We start from the raw sequence: 27,046 nt of genomic DNA on the forward strand, positions 1-27,046 counted from the left end.
GCCTAAGGATAGGGTTAGGGTTAGGAATAAGGCTAGGATTAGGGCTAGGATAAGGGCTGGGGTTTGTGTTAGGGTAAGGGCTAGGATTAGGACTAGTGCTAATGTCAGGTCTAGGGTTAGGGTTGGGGATAGATTTAGAATGTTTTATGGCTAGGTTTAGTTGAGGGGTTAGGTTTAGGGTAAGGGTCAGGTTTAGAACTAGGGGAATTATAAGGGTAAGGTTAAGGGTTAGAGTTTGTTTGAGGTTAGGGTTTAGGGTTAGGGCTCCAATTAGCTTTGGATAAGGGTTAGGGTAATGATAAGTTTTTGTTTAGGGTTCAGTTTAGGTTAAACGTAATTGAAAAGTTTAGGGTTAGTGATAGGGTTAGAGTTTGGTCTAGAGTTTTCATTAGGGCCAGGGTTATGGTTAGAATAATGGACAGGGTTATATCTAAGTTTAGGGCTAGGTTTATGGCTAGAAATATGTCTTGAGTTACGGTTAGGGTTAGGGTTAGGTTTAGATCTAGGGTAAGTGTTAGGGTTATGTTTAGTGTAAGTTTGGGTTTTGAGCTTGGTTTAGGGCTAAGGTGAGGGTAAGGTTTAGGGTTAGATCTGGGGATAAGATTACAGTACAGTTAGGGTTAGGGTTAGGATTAGGGCTATGGTCATCATTAGGGCTAGTGTTATGGTTAGAGTAGTGGATATGTTTAGATGTAGGTTTAGGTTTATGGTTAGAGTTAGATTGAGGGTTAGGCTTAGGGTTATTTTATGGTTATGGTTTGGTTTATGGTAAAGGTTAGAGTTTGAGCTAGGGTTAGGTCTATGATGAGAGTGAGGTTTAGGTTAGGTCTAGGATTACTTTTCTGGTTAGGTTTAGGGTTAGGGATAGGCCTAGCTTTATCAATACAGTTAGGGTAATATTTAGGGTAATGGGTATCTTTAGAGCTAGGTTTAGTGGTAGAATTAAGGTTAGGATTAGGGCTAGGTTTAGGGTTAGATTTAGGAATAGGTGTAGGTTTATATTTAGGGTAAGGGTTAGGTTTTGATCCAGGGTTAGGACTAAGGCGAGGGTTAGGGTAGTTTTAGGGCTATGGTTTGTGTTAGGGTTACGCCTAAGGGTAGGTTTAGGCCTAGGATAAGATCTAGGTTTTGCGTTAGGTTTAGGCCTAGCGTTAGGGCTATGGGTAATATAAGAGCTAGAGTTATGATTAGGGATAGTTTTAGGTTTAGAGTTATGGCTAATTCTAGTGTTAGGTTTAGATGTTGTTTAGGCTTGAGTTTACTGTTAAAGGCAGTTCAGGTTAGAGTTAGGGTTGATTGTGAAAGCGAGAATTTGGACAAGGTTAGTTTTAGGTGTAGGGATAGTGTTTGTTTTACGTTAAGGGTTATTGTTAGGGCTAGGACTAAGTTTTGTTTAAGTCCAGGGCTAGAGTCATTGCTAGATTTAGCATTAGGTTTATGTCTAGGGCTAGTGTTAGGGTTAGGTTTAGATATAAGGATATTATAAGGCTTGTTTCAGGGTTCAGTTTAGGGTTAGGTTCAGGTTAAGACCTATAATTAGTGTTAGTTTCAGAAAAAGGGTGAAAGTTATGGTTAGGTTTAGGGTTAGATTTAAAGCTAGAATGAGTGCTAGGGTTAGGACTAGTAATAGGGTTACGGTTTGGGTTAGGCTAAGGATTAGGATTAGGACTAGGGTTAGCACTATGGATAGGGTTTGGTTTAGGGATATGATAAGGGCTAGAGTTAAGTTTAGGTTTAGGACTAGGGTTAGGGTTAGGGTTAGGGTTAAATTTAGTGTTAGGGCCTCGATTAGGGTTATTTATGTGTTAGGGTTAAGGCTAGAGTTCAGGCTAAGGCCAATGTAAGAAGTAGGTTTATGATTAGGATTAGTTTTAGGGATGGTATTTAGGCTGGTCTAGTGTTAGCATTAGCTTAGGATTAGGGTGATATTTAGATCTATGGTTAGTTTTAGGCCTAGGACTTGAATTAGAGCTAGGGCTATGGCTAGTTGCATGATTAGGGTTTGGTATAGGTTAAGGTTTTGGGTTATAGGAATGGCTTTTTTTTTTTTTTAGGGCTAGGGCTAGTGTTAGGGCTAGCAATGGTATTAGGGCTAGAGGTAGGGTGATTTTTTAGGCTTAAATTTAGGGTTAGATTAAGAGTTATTTTTAGATCTAGGTTTAGGGCTATGGCTACAATGAGGGCTAAGGTTAGGGCTAAGGTAATGGATAGGTTTCAAAATAGAAATAGGGCTGGGTGAGAGTGAGTTAGTCTTAGGACTAGGGTTAGGGATAGAGTTAGGGTTAGGGCTAAATTAGATCTAGGATTAGCACTAGGGTTAGTGTTAGTGTTAGGCCTATGGTTAAGGCTAGATTTAGGGTTTGTGTATTGTTAATGTTAGAGTTAGTTTTAGGGATGGATGGGGTTATAGTTAGGTTCAGGGCTAGGTTGAGGGTTAAAATTAGGGATTAAAGGCCAGGGTGAGGGTTTGGATTAGGATTAAGGCTATGTTTATGGCTAGCATAAGGGCTAGGTTTTGTGTTAGGGTAGGGGCTAGAATTAGGGCTAGGGTTACAGTTAGGGATAGTGTTACAGTTAGGGATAGTGTTAATGTTAGATTTATGGCTAGTTCTAGTGTAAGGGTTAGGTTTAGGGTAAGGGTCAGTTTTAGAGCTGGGTGTATTATTAGGGTCAAAGTCCAGATTAGGGTTTACTTTAGGTTAAGGTTTAGGGTTAGGGCTCAATTAGCATTAGGGTTAGGGTTAAAGTAATGAATAGGATTAGGTTTAGGGTTCAGGTTAGTTATAGAGTCATATATGGTGATAGTTTTAGGGATAGTGTTAGGTTTAGGCCTAGGGTTAGCATTTGGGTAGGCTTAGGTGTAGGGTAATGAATAGAGTTAGTGCTAGTGTTAGGGATAGTCAGATTAGTATTATTACTAGTGTTTGGTTTAGGCCTAGGGTTAGTGTTAGGTTTAGGTTTAGGTTGTGTGTTTATGGTTAGGTCTAGGGCAAAGTTTAGGGTTAGAGTCAGGGCTATGGTTAAAATTAGGGTTAGATTTAGGGCTAGGTTTAGCATTATTGTTAGGGTTATATTTATGTAATGGATAGAATTTGAGGTAGAATTTGTGCTATGTTTACTGTTAGGATTAGGGCAAGTGTTAGGGTTACATTTAGGGTAAGAGAGTTTGAGCTAAGGTTAGGGCTAGGCAAGTGTGAGGGTTAGGGCTAGGGCAAAGGTTAGGGTTAGTCTTAGGTCTTGTTTTAGTGCTACCTTTAGGGCTAGGTTTGGGGAGAGGTTTATGGCTAGTGTTAGGACTATAGGTAATGTAAGAACCAGAATTACAGTTATAGCTGGTTTTAATGTTAGCGTTATAGATATATCCAGTGTTAGGGGTATGTTTTGTGTAAGGATAAAGTTTAGAGCTAGGGTTTGTGTTATTGTAAGGGTCAGTGTTAGCTTTGAATTTAGGATTAAGAGCCCAATTTTACTAGGTTTGGTTCTAGGGGTATTTTTATTCATTGTGTTAGACTAATGGTTATTGTTAGTGCTAGAGCTAGGTTTTCGTTTAGGGCTAGGCCTAGAGTTATGGCTCTATTTAGGATTAAGTTTAGGTCTAGTGTTAATGTTAAGGTTAGGTTTAGGTATAGGTTTACCAATAGGGCTAGTGTTAGTGTTTGGTTTAGGGTTAGGGTCAGTCTTAGACCTAGGATTAGTGTTAGGGTCAGAATAAGTGTCAGTGATAGGCTTAGGGTTTGGGTTAGGGTTAGAGGTAGAATGAGGCCAATGGTTAGGACTAGTAATAGAGTTAGGATTTGGGGTAGGCTAAGGATTAGTGTTAGGAATAGGGTAGCTTTAGGGTGAGGGTTTGGCTTAGGGTAAAAGATAGGGTTAGAGCTTGTGTTAGGGTTAAGGCTAGGGTTAGAGTTAAGGCTAGGTTTATGGTTAGGGTTAGGGTTAAGCTAGGTTTAGGGTTCGGATTAATTGTAGGTTTTGTGTTAGGGTTTGTGCTATCACTAATGTAAGTACTGGCATTATGATTAGGGCTAGGTTTAGTATTTTGATTAGAGTTAGGGTTAGGGTGATCTTTAGAGCTAGGGTCAGTTTTAGGATCAGATTCCTGGTCATTATTAGTTGTATGGTTAGTTTTAGGACTCAAAATTAGTGTTAGGGTAATGGATACGCATAGCGTTAGTTTTTGGCTTAGTTAAAGGGTTAGGGATTAGAGCTGTACCTGAGTTTTACTTGAATGCTGTGTCTAGGGTTAAGGCTAGTTTTCAAATTAGCATTAGGGTTAGAGCTAGTGTTAGGGTGATGTTTAAGTTTAAGTTTAGGTTTAGATCTACTGTTAGGGTTAGAACTAGGTTTAGGGCTAGTGTTAGTGCTAGGCTTTGGTTTATAATAAGGGATAGGGTTATAAATAGGTTTATGGTTAGGGCGAGAGTTAGAGTAAGTCTTAGGGCTAGGGATATGCTTAGGTTTAGGGTTAGGATCAGGTTTATAGCTGGGTGTATTATTAGTGTCAGAATCCAGGTTAGGTTTGCTTTAGGTTAAGGTTTAGGTTTAGGGCTCAAATAGTTCTAGGGTTAGGTTTAGAGTAATGGATAGGATTACGTTTACGGTTCAGTTTCGGTATAAAGTTATGTATAGGCTTAATTTTTAGGACACTGTTAGTTTTAGGCCTAGGGTTAGCATTTGGGATAGGCTTATATTTAGCGTAATGCATAGAGTTAGTGCTAGTGTTAGGGATTGGTTAAGGTTAGGATTAAGACTAGGGTTAGTGTTAGGCCTAGGGTTAGTGTTAGGTTTAGATTAAGGTTAAATGTTTATGGATAGGGCTAGGGTGAGGTTTACGGTTAGAGTCAGGGCTATGGTTAGAATTGGGTTAGTTAAAGCTAGGGTTAGCATTAGTATTAGGGTTATGTTTAAGGTAATACATAAAATTTGTGGTAGAATTAGAGCAAGAGTTAGGGTTAGGGTTTCGTTTAGGGTAAAGGTTAGATTTTGTGCTAGGGTAGGGCTAGGGAAAGCATGAGAGTTAGCTCTAGGGCTAAGTTTAGGGTTAGGGTGGTGCTTACAGCTAGTTTTAGTGCTACATTTAGGGCTAGGTTTTGGGGGAGGTTTATGGCTAGTGTTAGGACTATAGATAATATAAGAGATAGGATTATGGTTATGACTAGTTTTAAGGTTAGGGTTATGAATAGGTCTAGTGTTATGGATAGATTTTGGATTAGGATAAGGTTTAGAGCTAGGGTTTGTGTTAGGGTAAGTGTTAGTGTTCGGGTTAGCATTGAATTTAAGTTTAGGGCCACAATTTTACTAGGGTTATTCTTAGGGTATTGTTATCCCTTTGTGTTAGTCTAATGATTATTGTTAATGCTAGAGCTAGATTTTTGTTTAGGGCTAAGGCTAGAGTTATGGCTATATTTAAAATTAAGTTTAGGTCTAGTGTTAATGCTATGGTTAGGTTTAGGTATAGGTTTACCAATAGAGCTAGTGTTAATGTTTGGTTTAGGGTTAGGGTCAGGCATAGACCTAGGCTTAGTGTTAGCGTCAGAATAAGGGTCAGGGATAGGCTTAGGGTTTGGTTTAAGGTTAGAGGTAGAATGAGGCCTAGGGTTAGGACTAGTAGTAGAGTTAGGGTTTGGGGTAAGCTAAGGATTAGGCTTAGGACTAGGGTAGCATTAGGTTGAGGGTTTGGCTTAGGGTAAACGATAGGGTTAGAACTTGTGCTAGGGTTAGAGCTAGAATTAGGGTTAGGGTTAGGGTTAAAGTTAGGGTTCAGTTTCACATTAATAGTAGGTTTTGTGTTAGGGTTAGGGCTATTTCTAATGTAAGACCTGGCATTATGATTAGTGCTACTTTTAGGATTAGGATTAGGGCTAGGTTTAGTGTTCATGTTAGGTTTAAGGTTATGGTGATGTTTAGAGCTAGGGCTAGTTTTAGGATAAGAGTCCAGGTCATTATTAGTTGCACGGTTAGTTTTAAAACTCAAATTAAGTCTAGGATAAGGGCTAGGATTTGGTTTAGGTTAAAGGTTAGAATTAGATCTGTAGCTGAGTTTTGCTTCAATATTATGGCTAGGGTTAGGGCTAGTTTTCAAATTAGCATTAGGGTTAGGGCTAGTGTTAGGGTGAGGTACTGGTTTATGGTTAGGATTAGATTTAGAGTTAGGGTTAGATCTAGGTTTAGGGCTAGGGCTAAGTTGGGGCTAGGTTTACCACTAGGCTTTGGGTTATGATACGGGATAAGGTTATAACTAGGAATAGGGCTAGGATGAGAGGTAGAGTTAGTCTTATGCCTAGGGATATGATTAGGTTTAGGGTTAGGTCTAAATTACTTCTAGGATTAGAGCTAGGATTAGTATGCGGGCTAGGCCTTGGTTTAGGGCTATGGTTAGAATTTGGGTTAGGGTAACGTATCATATTATAGCTAGGTTAATGGTTAGGGCAAGGGTTCACTTTATAGTTAGGCCTAGTATTAGGGTTAGGATTAGGTTTAAGTCTAGGTTTAGAAGTAGAATTAGAGCTATGTTTTTCTTTCTTTCTTTTTTTTTTCATAAGGGCTAGCATTAGGGCTAAGTAGAATGTCAGGTCTAGGGTTATGTTTAGCGATAGTTTCAGGGTTAGATTAGGCTATGTATAGTGTAAGGGTTATGTTGAGAGTTAGGGTCACTTATAGTGATAGGGGTATTATTAGGTTCAGGGTCAGGTTTAGGGATTTTTAGGTTAAGGTTTTAGAGTTAGGGCTCAAATTATCGTTAGGATTGTGTTTAGGGTTAGGATAATGGAGATGGTTAGGTTTAGGTTTCAGGTTAGGTTTAGGGTAATGGATAGGGTTGGGCTTATGGATAGAGTTAGTTTTATCCTAGGATTAGTATTAGAGTTACCTTATGGAAATGGTTAGGATTAGACCTAGAGTTAGGGCTAGGGTTATGGTTAGGATTAAGGCTAGTGTTAGGATTAGGTTTAGAGTTAGGGTTAGGATTGAAGCTAGTGTTAGGGTTAGGGTTAGAGCTAAGTTTTAAATTAGGTTAGGGCTAGGGTAGGGCTATGGCTTACATAAGAACTATGGTTACGATTAGGGCTAGTTTTAAGGTTAGGGTTAATGCTAGGTTTAGTATTATGTTTAGGTTTAATATTAGGGTGATGCTTTGAGATAGGGTTAGTATTAGGGTCAGAGTCAGGGTCAGTGTTAGTTTTAGGGTTAGGGGTAACACTCGATTTAAGGCTAGGGTTAAGGGTAGTTGTAGGGTTAGGTTTTGTGTTATGGTTAGTGTAAGAATTAGGGCAAGGGCTAATGTCAGGTTTAGGGTTACGGTTAAGTTAGGGTTAAAATTAGGGCTATAGCTCAGTTTTGTTTTAGAACTAGGGCTAGGTTTAGGGCTATTTTTAGGATTAGAAATAATGTTAGGGCTAGTGGTAGGGTGAGGTTTAGGCTTAGGATTAGGGTTATATTTAGAGATATGTTTAGATCTAGGGTTATGGCTTGGGCTAGTTTTAGGGATTAGGTTAGGGCTACTGTTAGGGTTATGGTAACAGATAGAGGTCGTATTAGAAAAAGTTCTAGGGCAAGAATTAATGTTAGTTTTAGGGGTTGGGTTAGAGTTAGGGTTACTATTATCACCAAATTAGATCTAGGATTACAGCTAGTGTTAGTGTCAGGGTTAGGCCTAGGGTTAGGGCTAGGGTTAGGGTTAGTGTTTGTGTTAGGGTTAGGGTTAGGATTAGGGGAAGAGGTGGTTATAACTAGGTTCTGAATTTAGACAAGGGTTGAAATTAGAGATTGGCTAGGGTTAGGTTTAGGGTTAGGTTTAATGCTAGGTTTAGGGCTAGGATGAGTGCTTGGGTTTTTGTTAGGTGTAGGGAAAGAATTAGGTCTCTGATTAATATCAGTTCTAGGGTTACATTTAGGGATAGTGTTAATGTTAGGTTTATGGCTAAGTCTAGTGTAAGGGATAGGATTTGGGAAAGGTTCTGGTTTAAAGCTAGTTTTATTATTAGTGTCAATGTCTTGTTTAGGGTTTTGTTTAGGTTATGGTTAAGTTTAAGGCTCGAAGTAGCATTAAGGTTAGTGATTGGGTTAGAGTAATTATTAGAGTTATGTTTAGTGTTCAGGTTAGGTTTAGGTAATGGATAGGGTTAGTGTTAGAGATAAGTTTAGAGTTAGGCTTAGGGTTAGCATTTGAGTTAAGCTTATATTTAGGGTAATGGATAGGTTTAGGGCTTGGTTTATGATTAGGATTAGGGCTAGGGTTAGGGTTAGGGCTAGGGTTAAGCCTAGGGTTAGTGTTAAAGTTAGGTTTAGGGTACGTGTTAGGGTTGAGCTATGGTTAGGGCTAGGGTGATAGTTAGGGTTAGTGAGAATTCTAGGTTTAGGATTAGGGTTAAGTTTAGAGCTAGAGTTAGCATTAGAGTTAGGGTTATGTTTAGGGTAAGGGATAGATTTAGATCTAGGGTTTGGCCTTGGTTATGGTTAGGATTGGGACTAGGGTCAGTGTTAGGTTTAGGGTAGGAGGTATGTTTTGGGTAAGCGTTAGTGTTTGAGCTAGGGTTAGGGTTATGGCAAGGGTTAGGATTAGGGTAAGGTCTAGGTTTAGGGTTAGGGTTATGCTTAGGTCTAGTTTTTGTATGAGGTTTAGGGCTAATGTTATTGCTATATGTAATGTAAGACCTAGAGTTAGGGTTATGGCTAGGTCTAGTGTTAGGGTTATGGCAAGATTTTGGGTTAGAATAAAGTTTAGAGCTAGGATTTGTGTTACAGGGAGGGTCAGTGTTTGAGTTAGGGTTATATGGCCAGAATTAGGACTAGGTTTAGGTCTAGGGGAAGAGACAGTGTGTGGGTTAGGTTAAGTGTTATTTTGAAGACTAAGGCTAGTCATTTTTTTAGGTCTAGTGCTTGATTTATGTCTATATTTATGATTAGGTTTTGTCTAGGTCAAGTGTTAGTGTTAGGTTTAGTTATAGGTTTACCCATAGGGCTAGTATTAGGGTTCAGTTTAGGGTTCAGGCCAGGTTTAAACCTATGGTTAGAATTAGGGTCAGAATAAGAGTCAGGGTTAGGTTTAGGGTTTGGGTTATGGTTAGAGCTAAAATGAGGGCTAGGATTAGGTTAGTAATAGAGTTATGGTTTGCAGTAGGCTAAGGATTAGGGTTAAGACTAGGTTAGCAATAGGGAGAGGGTTTGTTATAGGGTACGAAATAGGGTTAGAGCTAGGGTTAGAGCTAGGGTTAGGGCTAGTGTGAGGGTTAGGGATAGGTCTGGGTTAAGGTTAGGGTTAGCTTTAAAGCTAGGTTTAAGTCTCAGATTAGAGCTTGCTTTTCTGTTAGCACAGGGCTATGGCTAATATAAGAACTGGCATTATGATTAGGGTTAGTTTTAAGGTTAGTGATGGGGCAAGGTCTAGTATTCGGGTTAAATTTATTGTTAGTGTGATATTTAGAGCTAGGGTTATTGTTAGGGTCTGAATCAGGGTCAGAGTAAGTTCTAGAGTTAGGGTTAGGACTCAAATTAGGACTAGGATTAGGGCTAGGTATAAGCTTAAGTTTTAGTTTAGGTTAAGGATTAGGGTTAAGCCTATGACTCAATTTTGTTTGAGTGCTAGGGCTAGGGTTAGGGCTAGATTTCCAATTAGCATTAGGGTTAGGGCTAGTGTTAAGGTGAGGTTTAGGCTTAGAGTTAGGTTTCTATTTAGGGTCAGGTTTAGGTCTAGGTTTAGGGCTAGAATGAAAGTAGGAATGGGGTTGGGGCTAGGTTTAAGTCTAGGGTTTGTGTTATGGTTAGCGATAGATTTATAACTAGAGTTAGTCTAGGTTGAGAGTTAGTTTTAGGGTTACAGTTAGGGTATAGTTTAGGACTAAATTTGTGCTAGGGTTATCACTAGGGTTAGTGATTTGCTAGGTTGGGTTTACAATCAGAGTTAGGCTTAGATCTAGAGTTAGGCTAGGACTAAGGATAGGGCAAGAGTTAGGGCTAGGTATAGTGCTAGGGTTAGAGTTATGATAAGGGATAGGTTTAGAACTCAGAATAGGGCTAGTGTGAGAGTTAGAGTTTTTCTTAGGCTAGGATTAGGGTTAGGGTTTGTGATAGGGTTAAATTAAGTCTAGGATTAGGGCTAGGTAAGTGTTCAATTTAGGCCTAGCAATAGGGTTAGGGTTAGGGTTATGTTTAGGATAAGGGATGGCATTGTAACTAGGTTTAGAGGTAGATTGAGGGTTAGAGAAGGGTTAGGGCAAAGCTTAGGTTAGGGTTATGATTAAGGCTAGGTTTAAGGCTAGGATGAGGGGTAGTGTTTGTTTTAGGTTTAGGGCTATGATTAGGACTAGGGCTAATATCAGGTCTAGGTTTATGGTTAAATGTAGTTGTAAGATTAGGTTTATGTCTACATCTAGTGTAAGGGTTAGGCTTAGGGTAAGGTTCAGGTTTAGAGCTAGGGGAATTATTAGAGTTAGGGTCAATTTTAGGCTTTGGTTTAGGTTAGGATTTAGATTTAGGACTCGAATTAGCATTAGGGTTAGAGTTAGGGTAATGATAGAATTTGGTTTAGGGTTCAGGTTAGGTTTAGGGTAATTGATAGAAACCTAAACCAGAAACCTAAATCTAAACCAAAAACCTAAACTTAACCATGCCTTAAACTTAACCCTAAAATTAAATCTAACCCTAAATTATTAGCAATAGGGTTAGGATTAGGCTTAGGGTTAGCATTAGGTTAAGGGTTATGGTTATGGTAATGGATTGGATTAGAGTTTATGTTAGAATTATGGTTATGGTTAGGAATAAGTCTTGAGTTGTGGTTAGGGTTAGGTTTAGAACTAGGTTTAGTTTTAAGGTTATGCTTAGTGTAAGGGTTAGGGTTTGAGCTAAGTTTAGTGCTAGGGAGGGGTTAATTTTAAGGTAAGGTCTATGGATAAGATTATGTTAGGTTTAGTGTTAGGGTTAGGGTTAAGGCTAGGTTTATCATTAAGTTTAGGTTTAGGGTTAGGGTAATGGATAGGGTTAAGATTAGGGTTCAGGTTAGGGTTAGATTAATGGATATGATTTTGGTTTCTGATAGGTTTAGGGTTAGACCTCAGGTTAGCATTAGCGTTATGGTATCATTAGGGTAACTTATAGGGTTAGACCTAGGGTTATGGTTAGGATTAGGGCTAGAGTTAGGGTTAGAGTCATGCTAAGGGTGACGGTTGGTGTTAGGATTAAGTTTTGGGAATGGTTTAGGTTTGAGCTAGGGTTAGTGCTAGGGTAAGTTTAGTGCTAGGGTTATGGTCATGGTTAGGTTTAGGGTTAGTGTTAATGTTAGGGCTAGGGTTATTATTAGGGTTAGTGTAATAGGTTTAGATGTCAGGTTTGAGTTAGAGATAAGTTTAGATTAGTGTTAGGGTTAGGTTCAGGGTTATGGTTAGGGTTTGAGCTAGCTTAGGGTTAGGAATAGGGTTAGGTACACTGTTAGTTCTAGGGTTAGGTTTATGTTTAGATATAGGGTATATTTAGCTTTAGGTATAGTGTTAGGGTTAAGTTTTGGGTTAGGGTAATGGGTATTGTTCGAGCTAGGGTTATGACAAGAATTAGGGCTATGGCTAATATCAGGTCTAGGGTTACAGTTAGGGATACTTTTAGAGTAAGGTTTATGGCTAGGTCTATATTCACAGTTAGGTTTAGGGTAAGGTTCAGGTTTAGACCTAGGGGTATTATAATACTCATGTCAGGTTTTGGGTTTGGATTAGGTTGAGGTTAAGGTTAGTGATCAAGTTGGCATTAAGTTTAGAGTTAGAGTTAGTGTAAGGGATAGGGTTAGGTTTAGGCTTCAGGTTAGGTTTAGGGCTCATGTTAGGTTTAGGTTAATGGATAGAGTTAGGGTTAAGTCTAGGGTTAGAATTAGGTTTATGGTTATTGTTAGGGTAATTGATCGATTTAGAGCTATGGTTAGGGCTAGGAATATGTTTAGGATTAAGGCTACAGTTACATTAGGGTTATGGTTAAGGCTAGGGTTAAGGTTAGGTTTAAGTTTAGGATATGGGTTACGGTTTAAGCTAGGGTTAGTGCTAAGGCTAGGGTTAGGTTTAGGGTTAAGTCAATGGATAGAGTTAGTATTAGGGTTAGGGCCAGGTTTAGGGTTAGTGTTAGGCTTAGGGTTTTCTTACCCTTAGGTTAAGGGTAAGGCTCATGGATTTAGTAAGTGTTAGGGCTATGTGGAGCGTTTAGGTTAAAATCAGAGCTAGGGATAGAGGTAGATTTAGGATTAGAACTAGGGTTAGCATTAGGTTTAGAGTTATGGTTAGGGTAATGGATAGAGTTAGAGCTAGGTTTTGGGCTATGGTTACCATTAGGATTAGGACTAGGATTAAGTTTAGGGTTTGGGTTAGGGTTTTTACAGTAAGGATTAGGGTTTGAGCTAGAGTAATTGTGAGGGCTAAGATTTGGGTTAGGTTCAGCTTTAGGTCTAAGGATAGGATTACGGTAGGTTTAGGGTTAGGGTTAAGGTTAGGGCTACCTTAATCATTAGGGTTAGGATAAGGGTTAGAGTAATGGATATGGTTAGATTTAAGTTTAGGTTTAGGTTTAGGTTTAGATTTAATTTTAGGGTTAAGTTTAAGGCATGGTTAGGTTTAGGTTTCTGGTACAGGTTAGGGTTTGAGCTAGGGTTAGGGCTATGGCAAGCATTAGGTTTAGGGTTAGTTCTAGGGTTAGTTTTCCAGTTAGGGTTAAGGTTATGGTTAGGGTTATGGCTAGGGTTATCAATAGGTTTAGGGTTAGGGTTAGCATAATGTGTATGTTCAGAGCTAGGTTTAGGGATAGGGTTAAGTTTTGGGTTAGGGATAGGGTTAGGTTTAGAGTTAGGGATAAGTCTAAGTTTATATTTAGGGCAAGATTTAGGCATTGAGTAAAGTTTAGTACTAAAGCTACAGTTAGGTTTAGGATTAGAGCTAAGGTTAGGGTTAGGGTTACACTTAAGGCTAGGTTTAGGCCTAGGTTTTGTGTTAGGTTAAGGTACAGGGTTAGGGCTATGGGTAATGTAAGAGCCAGGAGTATGATTAGGGCTAGTTGTAGGGTTAGGGTTATGGCAAGTTCTAGTGTTAGGTTTAGATTTTCAGTTAGGGTCAGGCTTAGAGATAGTTTAGTGTGAAATGCAGGGTCCATCTTCAGGTTAGTGTTAGGGTTAAGGTTAAAGCCAGAATTAGGACTAGGTTTATGTGTAGGTGTAGGGTTAGTCTTCCATTATGTTAAGGGTTATTGTTAGGGCTAGATTTTTGTTTAGGTCTAAGGCTAGAGTTAAGGCTAGATTTAGGATTAGGTTTAGGTCTAGGGTTAGTTGTAGAGTCAGGTTTATTATAAGGTTAATTGTAGGGCTAGTGTTAGGGTTTGGTCTAGGGTTAGGGTCAGGTTTAGACCTAGGGGTAGTGTTATGATCAGAATAATGATCAGGGTTAGGGTTTGGTTTAGGGATAGGTTACAGCTAGAATGAGGGCTAAATTTAGGACTATTATTAGGATTAGGGTTTTGATTAGGCTAAGGATTAGGGATATGTCTCTGGTTACTATTAGGGTTAGGGTTTTGCTTAGGTTTAGGGATAGAGTTAGAGCCAGTGTTAGGTTTAGGGTTAGGATTTGGGTTAGTGTTAAAGCTAGGTTTAGGGCTCCAATTAGGGCTAGATTTTGTGTTAGCTTTAGGGCTAGGAATAGGGCAACAAGTAATGTAAGAATCATGATTACAATTAAGGTTAGCTTTAGGGTTAATGTTAGGGGTAGTTCTAGTGTTAGGGTTAGATTTAAGGTTAGGATGAATTTAGAGCTAGGGTTATTGTTAGTATAGGAGTCAGGGACAGGGTTAGTTTTAGGGTTAGGGTAAGGAATTAAATTAGGGCTAGGTTTAGTATTAGGGTTCAGTTTTAGGTTAGAGTAGTGTTTTAGAGCTATGGTGAGTGTTATGGTATAAGTCAGGGTCAGGGTTAGTTTTAAAATTAGGTTTAGGACTCGAATTAGGGCTAGGATAAGTTCTAGGTATAATTGCAGGTTTGATTTAAGTTATCATTTAGGGTTAGTCTATTTTCAGTTTTGTTTTATCCTAGGGTTAGGGTTAGCACTAATTTTATGATTAACATTAGGGTTTGGTCTAGTTTTAGTGTTAGGCTGAGGCTATGGTTAGGGTTACATTTAGAGTTAGGCTTAGATCTAGGGTTAGGTTTGGACTAAGGATAGGGCAAGGGTTAGGGCTAGGGTTAGGTTATGTTCCAAGATTGGGGTAGAACTAGGAATAGGGCTAGTATGAGTTAGAGTTAGTCTTAGGGCTAGGCTTAGGGTTAGGTTTTCAGCTAGGGTTTTTTATTGTAAGGATTAGAGGTTGAGCTAGAGTTAGGGCTAGGGCTACGTTGAGATTTAGGTTCAGCATTAGGTCTAGGATAGGTTTATAGTAAGCTTAGGATTTGGGTTAGGGTTAGGGCTAGGTTTATTATTAGGGTTAGGATAAGGGTTAGGGTAATGAATATGGTTAGATATAAGTTTAGGGTTAGATTTAGTTTTAGGGTTAAGGTTAAGGCATGGTTAGGTTTAGGTTTCTGGTACAGGTTAGGGTTTGAGCTAGGGTTAGGGCTATGGCAAGTTCTAGGTTTAGGGTTAGGTCTAGGGTTAGTTTTCCAGTTAGAGTTAGGGTAAGGTTTAGGGTAATGGGTACGTTCAGAGCTAGGTTTAGGGATAGGGTTAAGTTTATGGATAGGGATAGGTTTATGGTTAGTATTAGGGATAAGTCTAAGTTTATATTTGGGGTAAGGGTTATGCATTGAGTAAGGTTTAGAACTAAGGCTAGAGTTATAGTTAAAATTAGGGCTAGGTTTAGGGTTAGGTTTACGCTTAGGGCTAGGTTTAGGCCTAGGTTTTGCTCTAGGTTTTGTGTTAGGTTAAAGTGTAGGGTTAGGGATATGTGTAATGTAAGAGCCAGGAGTATGATTAGGGCTAGTTGTAGGTTTAGGTTATGGCTAGATCTAGTTTTAGGTTTAGGTATTTGGTTAGGGACAGGTTTAGAGTTAGCTTATTGTTAAATGCAGTGTCCATCTTCAGGTTAGTTTTAGGGTTAATGTCAAAGCCAAAATTAGAACTAGGTTTATGTCTAGGTTAAGGGTCATGGTTAGGGGTAGGGATAGGTATTTCTTTAGGTCTAGGGCTAGAGTTACGGCTAGATTTAGGATTAGGTTTAAGTCTATGTCTAGTGGTAGAGTCTGGTTTAGTATAAGTCAACTGGTAGGGCTTGTCTTAAGGTTTGGTCTAGGGTTAGAGTCAGGTTTTGACCTAGGTTTAGTGTTTTGGTCAGAATAGTGATCAGGATTAGGGTTAGGGTTTGGGATAGGTTAGAGCTAGAATGAGGGCTAGATTTTTGACTATTAATAGGGTTAGTGTTTTGATAAGCCTAAGGATTAGTGATAGGTCTAGGTTTACCATTCGGGTTAGAGTTTTTCTTAGGTTTAGGGATAGAGTTAGAGCTAGTGTTAGGGTTAGGGTTAGGATTAGGGTTAGTGTTAAAGCTAGGTTTAGGGCTCAGATTATGGACTGTTTTTGTTTTAGCATTAGTGCTATGGTTAGGGCAACAAATAATGTAAGAATCAGGATTACATTTAGTTAGATTTAGGGTTAGTGTTTAAGATTAGTGTTTATGGTTAGGTTTAAGGTTAGGATAAATTTGGAGCTAGGTTTATTGTTAGGATAGAAGTCAGGAACAGGATTAGTTTTTGGGATAGGACTCAAATTAGGGCTAGGTTTACTGTTAGGGTTTGGTTTAAGGTTAGAGTGGTGTTTTAGAGCTAGGGTGAGTGTTAGGGTATAAATCAGGGTCAGGGTTAGTTTTAAGGTTAGGGTTAGGACTCAAATTAGGGTTAGTATTAGTTCTAGGTGTAATTTGGTGTTTGTTTTAAGTTAAGGTTTAGGGTTAGGTCTATTGCTTGGTTTTGTTTTAGTCCCAAGGTTAGGGTTAGCATTAGTTTTATGATGAGTATTAGGGTTAGGTCTAGTGTTACTGTTAGGCTTAGGCTTATGGTTAGGGTTATATTTAGAGTTAGGCTTAGATCTAGGGTTATGCTAGGACTACATATAGGGCAAGGGTTAGAGCTAGGATTAGGGCTAGGTCTAGAGTTACAGTAAGGGATAGGGTTAGAACTAGGAATAGGGCTAGTGTGAGAGTTAGAGTTTGTCTTAGGCCTAGGGTTAGGGTTAGGGTTTGGATAAGGGTTAAATTAATTCCAGGATTAGGGCTAGGGTTATTGTTCAGTTTAGGTCTAGCAATAGGTTTATGATTAGGGTTATGTTTAGGATAAGGGATGGTGTTATAGCTAGGTTTAGAGGTAGGGTTACGGTTAGAGTAGGGTTAGGGCTAGGCGTAGAGTTAAAGTTATGATTAAGGCTAGGTTTACGGCTAGGATTAGGACTAATTTTTTTTTTTTTTTTTTTTTTTTTTTGGTTTAGGTTACGATTAGGGCTAGTGCTAATATCAAGTCTAGGGTTATGGTTAAAGATAATTTTAGGGTTAGCTTTAGGTCTACATCTAGTGTAAGGTTCAGGCTTAGTTTAAAAGTCAGGTTTAGAGCTAGGGGAAATTTTAAGGTTAGGGTCAAGATTAAGGTTTGTTTTAAGTTAGGATTTAGATTTAGGGCTTGAATTACTATTAGGGTTAGAGTTACAGTAATGATAGGGTTTGGTTTAGGGTTCAGGTTAGGTTTATGGTAATTGATACGGTTAGCATTAGCAATAGGGTTAGGGTTAGGATTTTGGTTTACATTAAGGTAAGGGTTATGGCTATGGTAGTGGGTTGGATTTGAGCTTAGTTTAGAACTAGGGTTAAGTTTAAAAATAGGTCTTGAGTTATGGTTAGGGTTAGGTTTAAAACTAGTGTTAGGTTAAGGGTTATGGTTAGTGTAAAGATTAGGTTTTGAGCAAGGGTTATGGCTAGGGAGAGGGTTAGTTTTAGGGTTAGGTCTAGGGATAGGATTATGTTAGAGTTAGTATTAGGATTGGGGTTAGGGCTAGGGTTATCATTAAGGTTAGATTTAGGGTTAGGGTATTGTATAGGGTTAGATATAGGGTTAGGGTTAGGGTTAGATTTTGGTTTAGGTTTATGATAAGGGCTATGCTTATGTTTAGGTTTCTGGTTAGGTTTAGGGTTTGAGTTAGGGTTATGGCTCTGCCAAGTGTTAAATTTAGGATTATGTCTAGGGTCAGTTTTCCAGTTAGGGTTAGGTTTAGAATTAGGATTCGGGCTAAGATTATCCAATAAGTTTAGGATTAGGGTAATGGTAGGTTTAGAGCTAGGTTTAGGGCTAGGATTGAGTTAAGGAGTAGGGCTAGTGTTAGGGTTAGAGTTTGTGATAAGTCTAGGTTTATGTTTAGATTAAGGTTTAAGCTTTGAGCTAAGGTTAGGACTAAGGTTAGTATTAGGTTTATGTTAGGACTAGGGTTAGGTGAGGGCTAGGGTTAGGGTTAGTGTTATGCTTAGGGCTATGTTTAGGCCTCGGATTAGCTCTGTGTTTAGTTTTAGGTTTAGGCCTAGTGTTAGGCCTATGGGTAATGTAAGAGCCAGAGTTATGATTAGAACGTGTTTTAGTGTTAGAGTTATGGATGTGTCTAGAATTAGGTTTAGGTTATGATTAGGGCCAGGTTTAGAGGTACACTTAATGTTAAAGGCAGGGTTAGTTTTCGGGTTACAGTTAAAGTTCGGGTTAAAGCCAGAATTAGGACTAGGTTTTGGTCTAGGTGTGTGGTTAATGTTTGTGTTTGGTAAAGGGTTATTTTTAGGTCTATGGCTAGGTTTTTCTTTAAGTCTAGAGCTGGAGTTAAGGCTAGATTTAGAATAAGGTTTAGGTCTAGGGCTAAAGGTAGAGTTTGGTTTAGGTATAAGGTTACCAGTAGGGCTAGTGTTAGGGTTTGGTTTAGGGTTAGGGTAAGGTTTAGACCTTGGGTTTTTGTTATTGTCAGAATGAAGGTAAGGGTTAGGGTTAGGGTTTTGGATAGGGTTAGAGCTAGAATGAGATCTAGGGTTAGGACTATTAATAGGGTTATTATTTGATTAGCCTAAGGATTAGGCATAGTTCTAGGATTACAATTAGGGTTAGGGTTTTGCTTAGGGTAAGGGATAGGTTTAGACATAGGTTTAGGGCTAGGGTTAGGATTATGTTTAGGGTTAAAGCTAAGTTTAGGGCTCAGATTAGGGCTAGTTTTTGTGTGAGGCTCAAGGCTAGGGTTAGGGCAATGAATAATATAAGAACTAGGGTTAAAATTAAGATTAGTTTTATGGTTACGGTTAGGGGTAGGTCAAGTGTTAGGGTTAGATTTAAGGTGATTGATATTTATATCTAGAGTTAGTGTTAGAACATGAGTCAGGTCATTGTTAGTTTTAGGGTAAGGTTTAGGACTCGAATTAGGGCTAGGGTTACTGTTAGGTTTTGGTTTAAGTTTAGGGTGCTGTTTACAGCTAGGGTGAGTGTTAGGATATGAGACAGGGTCAGGGTTATTTTTAAGGTTAGGATTAGGTATTAAATTAGTGTTGGGGTTAGTTCTAGGTGTACTACTTGTGTTTGGTTTAAGTTAGTGTTAGGCCTGTTGCTCAGTTTGGTTTTAGTGCTATGGTTAGGGTTAGAGCTAGTTATATGATTAGCTTTTGGGTTAGGGCTAGGGTTAAGGTTTGGGTTAGGATTAATGCTAAGTTTAATGCTAGGATTAGGGCTGGGTTTTGTGTAAGGCTTAGGGCAAAAATTAGGGCTAGGGCTAATTTCAGGTCTAGGTTTACATTTAGGGATAGTCTTAGGGTTAAGTTTATGGCTAGGTCAAATTTAAGTGTTATGTTTAGAGAAAGGGTCAGGTTTAGAGATAGGGGTATTATTAGGGTCAGGGTCAGGCTTTGGGTTTGGGTTAGGTTAAGGTTTAGGTTTAGGGCTTGAATTAAAGGAAATGGATAGGGTTAGGTTTAGGTTTCAGGTTAGGTTTAGGGTAATGGATAAGGTTTTTGTTTGTGATAGGTTTAGGGTTAGGCCTAGGGATAGCATTAGTTTTATGATTATTTTTAGGGTAATTTATAGGTTTAGATGTAGGGTTAAGGCTAGGGTTAATTTAGGATTAGGGCTAGAGTTAGGGTTAGGGTCAGGTTTAGGGTGAGGGTTAGAGTTAGTATTAGGTTTCGGGTATGGTTTAGGATTTGAGCTAGGTTTAGTGCTAGGGCTAAGGTTAATTTAGGGTTTGGTCTAGGGTTATGGTAATGGTGATGCTAAGGTTAGTGTTAGGTTTAGGGCTAGGATTATCATTAGAGTTAGGGTAATAGGTTTAGATGTCAGGTTAGAGTTAGGTTTAAATTTAGGTTAGCATTAGGGTTAGATCTAGGGTTGGGTTAGGGTTTGAGCTAGCTTAGGGTTAGGATTAGGGTTAGGTTCACTGTTAGTTCTAGGGTTAGGTTTATGTTTAGGGTTAGGGTAGGTTTATCTTTAGGTCTAGTGTTATCATTAGGGTTAAGTTTAGGGTTAGTTAATGTGTAAGTTTCGAGCTAGGGTTAGGGCCAGGGTTAAGGTTAGGATTAGGGCTAGGGTTAGAGTTGGGGTTAGGCCTTCATTACCTTTGGGGTTAGGTTATGGTTTAGAGTTAGGGATTGAGCTAGTATTAGGGCTAGGGCAAGTGTTAGGGTTACAGTCAGGGCTATAGTGTTAGTGTTAGGATTAGGGCTAGGGTTAGCATTAGGTTTAGGGTTATGGTTAGAATAATTGATAGAGTTAGAACTTGGGTTGGGGCTATGGTTTTGGTTAGGTTTAGGGCTAGGGTTAGGATGAGATGTTGGGTTTGGTTTAGGGTTATATTTAGGGTAAGGTTTAGTGTTTGAGTAAGGGATAGGCTAGGACGAGGTTTAGGGTTAGGGTTAGGGCTAGGTATAGGGTTACAGTTATGCTTAGGGTTACGTTTAGGGCTACAATTAGGGCTTGGTTTTGTTTGAGGTTTAGGGCTAGTGTTAGGTGTATTAGTAATCTAAGAGCTAGAGTTATGATTATGGTTATATTTAGGGTTCGTCCAGTGTTAATGTTAGTTTTGGGGTTAGGATAAGGTTTAGAGCTTGGGTTTTTGTTAGGGTAAGTGTCAAAGTTCAGGTTAGGATTAGGTTTAGGGTTAGGTCCAGAATGAGAACTAGGGTTAGGTCAAGGGGTAGGGTTAGTGCTTGAGTTAGGTTAAGGGTTATTGTTAGGGCTAGGGCTGGGTTTATGGCTATATTTAGGATTAGGTGTAAGTCTATGGCTAGAGTTAGTGTTAGGTTTATAATTAGGGCTAATTCAAGGGTTACACTAGATCTAAGTATAGTTTTAGCGTTAGGTTTAATTTAGAGAGATATTTTGAGCTAGGGTTAGTGTTAGGTTCCGAGTCAGGGTCAAGGTTAGTTTAGGTTAGGGATAGGACTCGAATTAGGGGCAGGCTTAGGGCTAGATGTCGGGTAAGGATTTCGTTTAGTTTAAGGTTTAGAGTGAGTTCTTGGTTATGTTTTAGGGCTAAGGCTAGATTTAAGGGTAGATTTATGATCAATATTAGTTTTATTACTAGTGATAAGGTGAGATTAGACTTATGGGTGCATTGAGAGTTATGGTTAATTCTAGGTTTAGAGATATGGCTAGGGTTAGGGCTAAGGTTATGTCTAGTGTTTGGGTTATGGTAAAGGATAGGGTAAAAACCAGAGATAGGACATGTGAGAGTTAGATTTAGTCTTAAGGCTAGGGTTAGGGTTAGGGTTAGGGCTAAACTGGGTCTAAGAATAGGTCTAGGATTAGTGATAGGGTTAGGGTTTGGGTTAGGTTTAGGGTTAGGTTTAGGGGAAGAGATGGGGTTATAGCTAGGTTTTAGGCAAGGGCGATGATTAGAATTAGGTTTAGGAATAGGTTTAGGATTGGTTAGGATTAAGGCTAGATTTGGTGTTAGGATGAGGGCTAGAGTTTTTGTTAGGTTTAGGGCAAATTTTAGGGATAGCGATAATGTCATGTTTAGGGTTATGGCTATGAATAGTAATAGGGTTAGGTTCATGACTAGGTCTTGTATAAGGGTTAGGTTTAGGGTAAGGACCAGGTTTAGAATTAGGTGTTTTTAGGGTCAACATCAGGTTTTGGTTATGGGTTAGATTAAGTTTTAGGGTTAAGGCTCAAATTAGCATTAGGGTTAGAGTTAGGTTTAGGGTAAAGGAAAGGTTTAGGTTCAAGATTCAGGTTAAGATTAGGGTAATGGGTATGGTTAGGGTTAGTGATAGGGTTAGGCTTAGGCCTAGGGTGAGCATTTGGGTTATGGTTATTGTTAGGGTAATGGATAGTGTTCTAGCTAGGGTTAGGGCTAGGGTTTGTTTAGGATTAGGGCTAGATTTATGGTTAGGGTTAGGGCTAGGGCTAGAGTTAGGTTTTGGGTTAGGTTTAGGGTATGGGTTAGGTTTGGGGCTAGGGTTAGTTCTAGGGTGATAATTAGGTTTAGTGTTATGTCTAGGGTTAGATTTATGGTTAAGGTTAGGGTTTGTGTTAGGGTTAGTGCTAAGGTTACCTTTAGAGTTAGGTTAATGAATATGGTTAGATGTCGAGTTAGGGTTAGTTGTAGTTTTAACTTTGGTGTTAGTGTTAGGGTAATGCTAAGTTTATATTTAGAGTTAGGTTAATGTATAGGGTTGGATGTCAAGTTAGGTCTAGGGGTAGTTTTAGGTTTAGGGTTTGCGTTATGGTTAGGGGTAAGGTTATACTTAGATTTATGGTAATGGATAGGGTTTGATGTCAGGTTAGGGTTAGAGATTGTTTTAGGTTTATGATTAGTGTTAGGTTTTGGGCTAGGGTTGGGGTTAGAGTATAGTTTATGGTTTGATCTCGGTTTAGGGCTATGATGAGGGTTAGGTTTAGAATAAGGTCTACGATTAGGTTTATAGTTAGGGTTAGAATTAGGGTTATCAATAAGTTTAGGGTTAGGTTTATGGTAATGGATAATTTTAAAGATACTATTAGGGCTAGTATTAACATTATGATTAGGGCTATGGTTAGCGTTAGGTTTAGGGCTAGGGCTAGGGTTATGTTTAGGGTTAGAGTTAGGGTTTTATCTAGAGTTAGGTCTAAGGTGTGGGTTAGAGTTAACGTGAGGGATAGGCTTAGGGTTTGGGTTATGCTTAGGGCTTGGTTTAGGCCTTGGATTGGGGCTAGGTTTGTGTTAGGTTTAAAGATAGGGTTAGTGCTATGGGTATGTAAGGGTTAGGCTTATGGTTAAGGTTATGGCTAAGTCTAGTGTTAGGTTTAGGTTTTGGTTAGGGTCAGTTTTAAAGCTAAGATTAGTGTTAGTGTCAGGATCTGTGTTTGGATTAGGGTTAGGGTTAAGTTCAGAGCCTAAGTTAGAATTGGTTAGGTTGAGAGGTAGGGTTAGTGTTTGGGTTAGGTTAAGTGTTATCATTAGGGCTAGGACTAGGTTTTGTTTTTGTTTAGGTGTTGGGTGAGAGATATGTCTAGATTTAGGATTAGGTTTATGTCTAGGGCTGGTGTTAGTTTTAGGTTTAGGTATAGGTTTATGGGTATGGCTAGTGTTAGGTTTTGGTTTATGATTAGGGTCAGAATAAGGGTCAGGGTTAGGGTTAGTGTTTGGGTTGTGGTTATAACTAGAATGATGGTTAGGATTAGGACTAGTTACAGAGTTAGGATTTGTATTAGGCTAAGGATTAGGGTTAGTACTAGGGTTAGCATTAGGATTAGGATTTGGCTTAGAATAAGGGATAGGATTAGTGCTAGGGTTAGGGTTAGTGTTAGGGTTACGTTTAGGTATAGTTTTATTGCTAGTGCTAGTGTTAGTGTTCAGTTTAGGGTCAGGGTCAGGTTTAGCCTACGGTTACAGTTAGGGTCAGAATAAGTGTCAGGTTTTTGTTATGGTAAGAGGTAGAATGAGGGCTAGAGTTAGGAGTAGTAGTAGCGTTAGGGTTTGGGTTAAACTAAGGATTAGGGTTAAGACTAATGTTAGCAATAGGGTTAGGGTTAACTTAGGGTAAGCTATAGGGTTAGAGCTAGGGTTAGGGCTACATTTAGGGTTAGGGTTAGGGCTAGTGTTGGGGTTAGATTTAGGATTAAACCTACGGTTAGGTCTCAGTTTAGGGCTAGGTTTTGGTTAGAGTTAGGGCTAGGTTTAAAGTTACAGCCAACGTATGTACTAGTGTTATGATTTGGGCTAGTTATAGGATTAGGGTTAGTACTAGGTCTATTGTTAGGGCTAGGTTTAGGGTTAGGGTGATGTGTAGAGCTACAGTCAGTGTAAGCGTCAAATTCAAAGTCAGGTTAGGTTTAGGGTAAGGTTTTGGACTCAAATTAGGGCTAGGGTTAGGGCTAGGTGTAGGGTTAGATTTTAGTTTAGGTTAAGTTTTAAAGTTAGGGCTATGACTCTCTTTTGTTTTAAAGCTAGGACTATGGTTAGGGCTAGTTTTAGGATCAGTGTTAGGTTTAGGGCTAGTGTTAGGATTAGGTTTAGGGTTAAAGTTTGATTTAGAGTTAGGATTAGATCTAGGTTTAGGTCTAGGGCTAAGGATAGGGCTAAGGATAGGACTAATGTTATATCTAGATTTATGGCTCAGATTAGGGTTAATGCAAGAGACAGGGTTAGAGCTAGGGATAGGGCTAGGGCAAAAGTGAGAGTTAGTCTTAGGGCTAAGCTTAGGGTTTGGGTTAGGTATAGGGCTTAATTAGGGCTAGGAATATGGCTAGGTTTATGGTTATCTTTAGGCCTTGAGTTGGTTTTAAGCTTAGAGTTAGGTTTAGTGTAAGTGATGGGGTTAGAGCTAGATTTAGGGCTAGGACAAATGTTAAAATTAGGGTTAGGACTAGGGTTTCATTAAGTGTTATGATTTAGGCTAGGTTTGGGGCTAGAATGAGGGCTAGGGTGTTAGGTATAGGGCTAGAATTAGTGTTACGGCGAATATCATGTCTAGGGTTATGGGTAGGGTGATTTTTAGGGTTAGATTTATGGCTATGTTTAGTATAAGTGTTAGGTTTAGAAAAAGGGTCAATATAGAGCTAGGGGTATTATTAGGGTCAGTGTCAAGTTTAGGGTTTTGTTTAGGTTAGGGTTTAGGTTTACTATTATGGTTTGAATTAGGCTAATGAGAGTGTTAGTTTAAGGGTTCAGGTTAGGTTTAGTATAATGTATAGAGTTACGGTTAGGGATAGGGTTAGAAGAAGGCCTAGAGTTAGCATTAGAATTAGGGTTGTGTTTAGAGTAATTGATAGGGCTAGGGTTAGGGCTATGGTTAATGAATAAACTAGTGTTACAATTTTGCTAGTTTTAGGGTTAGGGTTAAGACTAGTGTTATTGTTATGTTTATGGTTAGGGTGATGTTTAGAGCAAGGGTTATTGCTAGGTCAGTGTGAGGGTAAGTGTTAGTTTTAGGGTTATGTTTAGGATTCAAATTAAGGCTAAAGTTAGAGCTAGGTGTAGGGTTAGGCTTAGGTTTAGGTTAAGGATTAGGGTTAGGGCTATGTCTTGGTTTTGTTTTAGGGCTAGGGTTAGGGCTAGGGTTAGGTCTAAATTTTGGTTTAGCATCAAGTTTAGAGCTAGTGTTAGGTTGAGGTTTAGGCTTCAGGTTAGGGTTAGATTTAGAGTTAGGGTTAGATCTAGGGTTAGGGCTAGGGCTAGAGCTAGGGCTAGGGTTAGGGTTATGTAAGAATTATGGTTAGAACTAGGGATATGGCTAGGGTAATAATTACAGTTAGAGGTTTAGGGTTAGGATTAGGTTTAGGGCTAAATTAGTGCTAGGATTACGGGTAGGGTTCTAGTTAGCTTTAGGCCTAGGGTTTGGGCTAGGTTAGGGTTAGCATTGGGGTTAGGGTTAAGTTTAGGGGAATGGGTGGGGTTATAGCTAGGTTTAGGTGTAAAGTTAGATTTAGTGTTAGGCCCAGGTTTGGGTAGGGTTAGGGTTAACATTGGGGTTATGGTTATGTTTAGGGGAATGGGTGGGTTTATAGGTAGGTTTAGGGCTAGGGTTTTGGATAAAATTAGGATTTGGCATAGGGTTATGGTTCATTTAGGATTAAGGCTAGAATTAGGGCTAGGATGAGGGGTAGGTTTTTGATAGGGTTAGTACTAGGACTCGGGATAAGGCTAATATCAGGTCTAGGGTTATGGTTAATGATAGTTCTACAGATACGTTATGGCTAGGTCTATTGTAAGGGTTAGTTTTAGGTTAAAAGTCAGCTTTAGAGCTAGGGTTATTATTAGTTTTAGGGTCAGGGTTAGCATTTGGTTTAGGTTAAGGTTTAGGGTTAGGGTTCAAATTAACGTTAGGGTTAGGTTTAGAGTAAGGGTAATGGATGGGGTTTAGTTGTAGGTTTCAGTTAAGGATTAGGGTATTGGATGGGTTAGATTTAGTGAACAGGTTAGGGTAATCAGTAGGGTTAGGTTTATGTTTAGTGTAATGGATAGGTTTAGAGCTAATGTTAGGGCTAGGTTATGGTTTGGAATATGTCTAGGATTAGGGTTAGGTTTAGGGATAGGGATAGGGTTCAGTTTAGGGATAGGGATAGGGTTAGGGTAAGTGTTAAGTTTAGGGCTAGGGCTATGGTTAGGTTAGGGTAAGATTTAGTGTTTGAGCTAGGGTTAGGGCTAGGGCAAGTTATAGGTTTAGTTTTATGTCTAGGTTTATATTTATGGTTAGATTTAGGTTTACTGTTTGAGATAGGGTTTTAATTAGTGTTATTGTTAGGGTTAGTATAATGTATATGGTTAGAGCTAATGTTCGGGCTAGGTTTAATGTTAGGATTAGGGCTGGGATTAGGGTTAGAGTTTAGGGTAGGACTAGGGTTATGTTTAGTGTAAGAGTTAGTCTTTGAACTAGAGTTAGGTCTAAGGGGAGGGTTAGGTTTACGGTTAGGTTTAGGGCTAGGGTTAGGCTTAGGTTTATGCTTAGAGCTAAGTTTAGGCCTAGGATTAGGGCTAGGTTTTTTGTTAAGTTTAGAGCTATGGTTAGTACTATGGGTAATATAAGAGCTAGGATTGTGTTTAGGACTAGTTTTAGGGTTAGGATTATGTATAGGTCTAGTTTAAATCTAGGTTTAGTGTTAGAATCAGGTTTAAATCAGTGTTAGTCAGGTTTAAACCTAGGTTTAGTGTTAGAATCAGGGTCAGTGTTTGGGATAGGGTTAGTGTTAGAGTTAGAGCCAGAATTAGGACTAGGCTTAGGTCTAGGGATAGGGTGAGTGTTTGGTTTAAGTTAAGGGTTATTGTTAGGTCTAGTGCTAGTTTTTTTTTTTTTTTTTTTTTTTTTTTTTAGGATTTGTGTTAGAGTTAGGGCTAGGGTTAGGACAACTACTAATGTAGTAACTAGCATTATGATTAAGGCTAGTTTTAATATTAGTGTTAAGGCTTTGTCTAGTGTTAGAGTTAGTATTATGTTAGGGTGATGTTTAGATATAGGATTAGTGTTAATGTCAGCTTCAGGGTCAGGGTTAACTTTAGAATTAGGATTAGGGCTAGGTGTGGGGTTAGGTTTTGGTTTAGGTTAAGGATTAGGGTTAGGGTTATGGCTTGGTTTTGTTTTATGTCTAGGTTTAGGAATAGGGCAATTTTTAGGATTAGTGTTATGGTTAGGGTTAGTGTTAGGGTTTAGTTTAGGCTTATGTTTACAGTTAAATTAAGAGATAGGTTTATATTTAGAGATAGGTTTAGATACAGGGTCATGGTCACAGCTAAGGATTGGGTTAGGTTAAGGTTAAGGGTTAGGTCTCTAATTAGCATTAGGTTTAGGGATACAGTTGGGGTAATGGCTATGGTAAGTTTTAGGGTTCAGGTTAGGTTTAGGGTAATGGATAAAGTTAGGGTTAGAGATAGGTTAGGGCTATCCTAGGGTTAGCATTAGGGTTGGGGTAATGGTTAGGGAATGTATATGGTTGGAGCTAGGGTTAGGGCTAGGATTATGGTTAGTATTAAGGCTATGTTGAGGTTTAGGTTTAGGGCAAGTTTTAGTGTTAGGGTTAGGTTTAGAATAATGGTTAGGGCTAGGGTTAGGGTTAGGGTTAAAACGAAGCCTGGAGCTGAAATTGGGGCTAGGTTTTTGGGTTAGGCTAAGGCTAGGATTAGGGCTA

The sequence above is a fragment of the Marmota flaviventris genome, chromosome 4 (genome assembly GCF_047511675.1).
Source record: "Marmota flaviventris isolate mMarFla1 chromosome 4, mMarFla1.hap1, whole genome shotgun sequence".
Lineage (NCBI taxonomy): Eukaryota > Metazoa > Chordata > Mammalia > Rodentia > Sciuridae > Marmota > Marmota flaviventris.